An 8,124-nucleotide genomic window follows, 5' to 3' on the forward strand; every position below is an offset into this window, starting at 1 on the left:
TTTTTACTATTTAACTGAAATGGAGATTACTTCTAAAAACAATCAGCAGTAAAATGTTCGTTTTCTCTCTAAATATTAACACATTCGTCTTAAAAAGGGAAAGGTCGTCTTTTTGTAACATTCCCATTAAAAATAATCTGCTAAATGATAGGCGAAAGATATCAGAGAGACATTAAAATCATAAGTCGAAAATAAAATGACAATGTCATGGCTAAAAAAGAATAAGACAAAAGAACAAACACTAGTACACAAAACACAAAACACAAAACTAAAAAGAGAGCAACACCAAAAATTTGTTGTGATGTCAGGTGCTCAGGAAGGATAGGCAGATTCTCCTCCTCATGTAGCACATGTCGTCGTGTTACTCATGTTCGTACAAACCAGGTTATTATACGGTAGGTCACATTGTGTTGATTCCTCGACAGTCTCAAGGATCTGAAATCTTTATTTGTAGACTTACTCAATTTTCCACCTGTTCTAGTTTTTATAATTTAACCCTTTTAATTGATTTCTTTGTTTCCATGTTTTACACCTGTGTTGTGATATAAAAGTGAATGTATATTCAGGTTTAGTTTAGTTTACTCGAAAAATTAAAATATCGCAGCACTTTTCTGAAATTATCTTCATCAGGAAAGCTCAAAAACCAATACTTAAAAGCCAAAAAAAGTATGAACAAATACCGTTGAGGTGCTGTCAAATCACATTAAAGCATTAAGTATAGATGATTTTCGTACATGTTATTATTAAGGCCTGTTGGAAATGCATGATCATTTTGATTAATTTAAGATAAAACAGGTGTGAGGAAAAACGAAAAGACAGGAACACGAATGCCCTTACAATATGTTAAGCTTAAAACCCAAATCCATAGTTCAACTCAACTCCTTCATTTTGTGTATCCAGTTTCATCTCGTTTGCTCAAGTATATGAAATAACGTATATTTAAAGTATTTAGATAAAAAACATTTTAAGGTTAAATAATATTTTAAATGCCATGACAGGCGACTCTGGACACGTTTTCTATTTAAACAACAAGATGACATTTTGTTTGCCACGTGTCTAGTAGACTAAAACTGTAAGCTTGTATGCTGACCTTTTTTAATCGACAACATATTTGTTATTATAGTTTTGTGGATTGAGATGTGGTCATCTAGAGTCATTAATCGAATGGGAAATTTTTGTGCACCCTTACTGCACGATTATTTTATGTATTCATGTAATGCCAAATTTATACAAAAAATAAAGACAAAACAAAACAAATATGTTATTGGAGACAAATTGATGAAAGAGGGACGAAAGATACCAAAGGGACAGTCAAACTCATAAATCTAAAACAAACTGACAACGCCATGGCTAAAAATTAAAAACACAAACAGACAAACAATAGTACACATGACACAACATAGAAAACTAAAGAATAAACAATACAAACCCCACCAAAAACTAAGGGTGATCTTAGGTGCTCCGGAAGGGTAAGCAGATTCTGCTCAACATGTGGCACCCGTAGTGATGAAACTACGTAACACAATAACTCACATAACGGTGAGTGCTTCGTCTTATATATCCCAGTAAACTTGAAATCAAGGATACTACCAAACTTGAATGTATGATTCATATTTTTCGTTTTCTCGCATGATTCTAAAACTTTCCAATTGCCAACTTCACAATTTATTAGCAGTAACATACCTTTTACTCTATCGTGCTGCACTTTTATACTATCTAAATTGATACGTTTAAACTATTCGGACATTATCAGCAGAAATATACAGTTACATGCAATCTTCTCCAACAGAATTATGTTGAAGAAGATGGAAATTTGTACTATTTTTTTTTTAAACGATACGATATTCTTTGATTACACCCACTAGATACATGTTATCGCTTTCTTAGATCCTTAAAGATATTAATAGTCTCCTACGTTTTACTTTTACCGATTGTCTTTTATTTGTAATAACGATTGTTTGACTACGTGCATTCACATGGCGAAAGATGCATGACTAGCAGGATATGCTTATCGTATCGGTAATTCAAACATTACTTCCATTTGATTTTACGCGATTCCCTTAGGTTGTGTTTGTATCCTTGATATGTCTTCTTAATCGATTGACCAAAGGAGTAGGTCCGGTAAGGACAGATTTTGGCCTCAAATTTCAGGTTTACCTGACGAACGACTTTGACCACTGTTTAAACACTTTTAAGTGTCTATTTCATTTGATTCCATTAGATTATGTGAAAGATTTCAACTGACTTAGTCACTAAAAACGATCCGATTCAAGCTAAATTATGAATATCTACCAAATATGCCAAAAAATGTCACTTTTTAGATGGTTTTTGTCAAAAATGAAAGTGGCCACATCGGTGTTCATCATCAACCTTTATATATGTTATGAATTATCATAAAATACAACTTATATTTCAATATTAAGGAGGAACACGAATGCGGCCACTTTTGTTTTATACGTGTTTTCGGTAATTTAGCATGACTCAATGGTGCTATTATCCGATAAATGTGCATTGTATTGTGAAAAAAAACAGCCCATATTTATGTAGCAGATGCATTATACTGTTCAATGAATAACTGAAAGTTTACATTTTAACAATTCTATAAAACTACTATATTTTGGGGCTAAAAAGGGGTCTTACTGGACCTACTTCTTTGAACATCGGTAAGCTACCGTCGTCTGTATTGCCTACCAATGAATCCTTTTCTTTTATAATTTGTTAGGGGAATGAGACAACCGGAAATAATTTATCCAAGTTGTTAGTGTTTTGGTTTTCAGTTTATCAATCATTTCAGTATTTACACAACTATACGGTTGCATTACACGCTACAAAAATATACGTTTATAAAAATTTGAACTGAGTTAATCTATTACCCGATTTCATATCCACAGAAAATGAACGCGTCTGTCTTTCTTCTTATCGACAAATATTCAAAAGGTCGTCAACTAAAGCATAGTATAGACCGTTTGAACAAAAGCTCGATGCTTATAATTAAATATATTCTATTCCGTTATATTTTTTTCCCCTTTTCTATCTGTAGAAACTATGGAGAACTGATTAAAACTATAAACTCACACACTGGTGACTTGGGGAAAAGTTAGTTCCCTATCGGATGTACGTACAAACATAACAAACGTTGTTAGTAAAATACGCATGCTTAAAATATGATAAATATAAATACCAAACTCCAAAGTAAGTTCTCACTGGGAGAGGGGGAGTAAAAAAAACCAATAAAAAATCAAACGTTAATACAACTGAATGAACGCAAACAACTGTAATATTCGTGACTTGATACAAGCATGTTTCGAAATTAAACCTGTGTAGCAATTTCAGTACGAAATCCACAAGTTTCTGTACAAATGCCAAATAATATAATGAGGATGTTTTGAATGTAATGATATGATTAAACCTTTGAAGGAACTCATTTATAGTTTGATTTATTTGTATAAAAAGGATATGTTTTATATGTTTATCATGCAATTATTAAACTTCAAGTGTTCTTGCATATACTGGTAGTCCATACCATTCTTAAGCTGACAAAATCTTTTTAAACCCAAAATATTGAAAGAAACAATGCCACGTGAATTAAGCTTATACATATATATCTTCTTAAACAAAGACATGGGATTAATGATCTTAAGAGGATAGTTTTAATAAAACTGAGGCGGATGTGCAATGTAACCATATAAATAAATATTATTTTACATTCAATCAATTTGTAGACCAAAAAGTTGTTATTAAAATACATCATTTCAGACTTATAAAACTAACACACTGGTACCTTAGGGAACAGTATTTCCCGAAATGTCAGTCCGCTAGCAATTTTAAAAATGTACCGATCCGTTGGTAGAAAATATACACGCAAAAACATATTAACTCAAAGTCCGAACTCAGTGACACCATCAAACGTTCAACCAACGGCACGATTTGGAAAACAACTTTTATATTCCTGGATTGATAGATCATCTTGTTTATGCAAAAGAAGATTTAACTAACAATGCAATAAGGGTTGTGTGAAATTAAGTCTCGTGATATATATGATATATTATTTAACATTTAAATGTTCAAATACCTAATACTTTTGTGTACTTTGATTTTCTCTATGTAAAAAAAAAACAGTTTCTTGTTAAAATAGTTTCCTAGTTCATATCTTATGTTGTTTTATTTACAATAAAACTATCATGAATACAGATATTTAGTTAAAGAAGAAAATAATTGAAGAATGACCTGAAAGAAAAAAGATGGAAACGTGCTATGCAGGATATTTTCAAAATGGAGCTTGGTAATAATCACTTATCGCAATGATACATGTAAGTAGGCGGAAACGACCAAAAGTAACAACAGTTGAAAATACATGCGCTTCGTGTAAATACATGCATTCGACAGACACGATGTTCTAAAACGCCTTATTCATATAAAGCTCAAATAAAATTGGTAATTTGAACAAAAAAGAAAAAGAAGGTTTATAAACACAGATATAACAGAAGATATAGTATGATTGCTAGTAAGACGTTTATTCAACACCATAGTTTACCATAGGTCACAAGAATATAACAACTACACTTCACCGTCAATCCCTAAATCATTGGCAGAACCAATGCTGCATTATATTGTTCTCTGCTTTACAAAGTATTCAGGGTGGTCAATCATTCAAAGTTAAAATATGTCCCTTATTATTTTTTCTACGTTTTCTAATCGTGTAATTCTCTATGAAGCACATTTGGAGTTTACATACACTTTTGGCCTGTAGTAACTGTGAAAATTATTTATGAAAAAAATACATGAATGTTATTTCTTTAAAACGATTGGTAAAGAATGGCAAAAAAGTGTTAATCTAAAAAAAATATATATGTTATTGAGACAAATTCATAATGAGTTTCTAGTTTTAAGTTCAAATTTAAATCTATGATAGTTTAATTAATTCAGGCAAAGACTGCATAAAAAATTAAAAATTCTTTTAAAACACTTGACTATAGATATAGTTAAGACTGAAATTGAATAACCCTAAATACCATGTTTGATTCTCAAATTTATGATTTTATTATTTCAAATTATGAGACAGTATTTGGGGCGTTTAATATATTAAAAAAGAAGGACGAAAGATACCAGAGGGACAGTCAAGCTCATAAATCGAAAATAAACTGACCACGCCATGACTAAAAATGAAAAAGACAAACAGACAAACAATAGTACACATGACACAACATAGAAAACTAAATAATAAGCAACACGATCCTACCAAAAAGTTAATCGGCAAACCAAAGGGTTCTCTATTGATGGAGGTCGTCAACTATAGCATGACTGCTCGGTGGTTATAGTAACTGCTAACTGCTAATGTCAATTAGTTATTTAGGTGAACAAGATTGCAAATCAGAACAAATCCAACAAATTAAAATAGATCACGTAAGGTAGAAAATAAAGGCAAAAGAAGTATGCCACTGTTTAAAGGTCAAACATCGATTGAGAGAAAACAAATCCGATAAATATATTTAGGAATCTGTGTCAAAAATGAAACCCCATTGTTTCATATTCATATATATAAATTCGCCAAAGAATCAACGTGAAAACGATATTTTGACATTTCTTCACCTTTTAACGAAAATTTAAAGTTAATAAATTGGTCAAACAAACGTTTTTGATATTGGAAATTAAAAGTCTAAATGAATAAAAAAAAAATTAGGCCGAAAATGCGGGTGTCGTTGTTTGATCAATGACATATCATTTATATTAACCTTGTGAGGAAACCATTATAGATGAACCAGTTATAAATTTCAAGAAGGTTTGCCTGGGATACTGATGTGTTCCCAAGTTTTGTTTTCAATTATTTATTGTATATGCGACTTTTCGTGTTTCTTTGGTTCTTATAACGTGACTCTGTACTTCACGTCAGTATGTTATTGTTCTATACTATTTTATTTTGTAATTGTTCTATTATAAATTTAATAATACTTTGAACGTCAAACGACAAAATTAGTTTACTCGCGTAGTTGTATTAACCGTATATGGATTCTTAAAAATTCTAAAGAACTTCTGGATAATTTTAAATCTCGGTCTATTACTGAAATTAATTTCTTCATTACTTTTGACTTTTTAACTTTGCAAACCACTATTCCCCATGTGAAACCACCATTTCTCATGTAAATTTTTAATTTGTTTGAAGAAACATTGAACGACAAAATTTCTTCCTTTGTGACGTTTACATTTTCTGACGCCAAACACGCGAAACAATGAATGATTTGTTTTTTAATTTGATAGACGATTTATGGGCTACCTTGTAAATGTTTTTTTTTTAGATTGTAACACAGTGATGCCTGTTGTAACCATATTTTACTATTCTTAAAAAGCTATTTTCTAGAAAATAACAACTTGATAAAAAAAAAGTATTCAAGACTTAAAAATTAGAACTGGCAGGAAACCAATGTTATGCATTATTTAGATACAGCTTTGTAGTCAAATGAAAGCTTCGTGAATGACATGATTTAAAACATAAATTTCTAAAATTCCCTATTGATAAATTAAGAAATTATAAAGAAACTTTATTCTTAAACTTCAACAAGCAAAGTTGGTCTAAAATTGATTTGTTTATTCTTGATAGGTCAGTTTGTTCATATAGCTACAAATATGTTCACTCTTAATAACCATTTGAATATCAGTAAAAGACAGAGTTTTTTCCTGTTCACATTCAGCATCAAAAGTGCTACTCTAACTAAATGTAGATAGACAATTAATGTATTCTTAGTAACGGACGGGACTGCTACTGTCTTTTCTACGGAAATTCATTGCCTCCATTAACCAGTTGAAAAATATTATAATTGGCAGTAAAAACAAATATTTACATCGACTACAAATAGGCTTCATACCCCTTATCTGAAATCCTAAATCAACCTCTTCTTTCAGTTTGTACATCGATGGTCTTATACTAAGGTAGGTATATGTATTGAGCAAATGGTAATGTTTGTTTTGTATGCGCTCCAACTTTGCGTTTGATTTGGCCTTCAACCTATTTTAATTCGAGTTCCTTTTAGAAGTCGAATGAAGACGAAACCCATGTCTAATAAGAATTTGTTTAAAACCAATGGGCGATTTGCATATCTTTTTCTACCTCGTAGATTAAGAAATAAGAATGATCAACACAAACCAACTGTACAGAAGCTACATCCAAAAAGACGAGGAAGTTGTGAACCCATGTGAACCCATTATGTGTTTGTCTTTTAAGTAGCAAAACATGTACAAACACTATTTACTGAACAAGTGTTTGGACTAAAAGCTGCAAGTGTCAATCTTTATTAAATCACCGTTTGATGTTTGATATGAATGGACTTAACAAACACCTTCGGTGATTACAATGACTACAAAACAATTGTTTATTCTATAATTTATTTTAAACTAGTTTCATTAAAATGTTCTTCCATTTTTGACGTCTTATGTAAATCTTGAAACTTTCACGATTTTCCTCTGAGTTCAGTATTTTTGTGATTTTTCTTTGTACCAAGTCAGGCATATGGCAATTGTTATTAGTTAATAGTTTGTTTCTATTTTGTGTTGACGTTTGTTTTTGTTCACCTCAGTGTTTCTGATGTTCCTTTGCTCACCTCTTATAGTTTATGTCTTTCCCTCGGTTCCAGTTTATAACCCTGATATGTTTTATCGAAATCAATTGATTTCTTTGGAACACCAGTATACTAATGCTGGCTTTATTTAAGAAAACAGATGGTAATATACTAGTATAATGAATACAGAATTTTATAAAATAAAAAGAGTCTTATTTTATAAGTCATGCAATATTAGACTGGTTACGGTTGTTTCAGAATTGTTTGAGAATTTCGGCTAAATCATTAATTTGTGCGATACGATAGAGAGTTAACAGAATAACGTGATTTGGATTGATTTTTATTGATTAAAACATTTGTGTACAATAAAAACATAACAAATAAAAGTTAAAACACATTGGTTTCACTTTGTTGAGTGAGTCGTCTGCGCCAGAACATAAGCGGTTCCAGGCTACTTTTTCGTCGATCAAATCTAGTAAAATAGGCAAACACATGTTTTCCGTTTTTTGCAAATGTTTTGTTAAACAAGCAATAAATCAGAAAATTCAATCCTGAGCTGAATAATAAAAGAAAG

The sequence above is a fragment of the Mytilus trossulus genome, chromosome 2 (genome assembly GCF_036588685.1).
Source record: "Mytilus trossulus isolate FHL-02 chromosome 2, PNRI_Mtr1.1.1.hap1, whole genome shotgun sequence".
NCBI lineage: Eukaryota > Metazoa > Mollusca > Bivalvia > Mytilida > Mytilidae > Mytilus > Mytilus trossulus.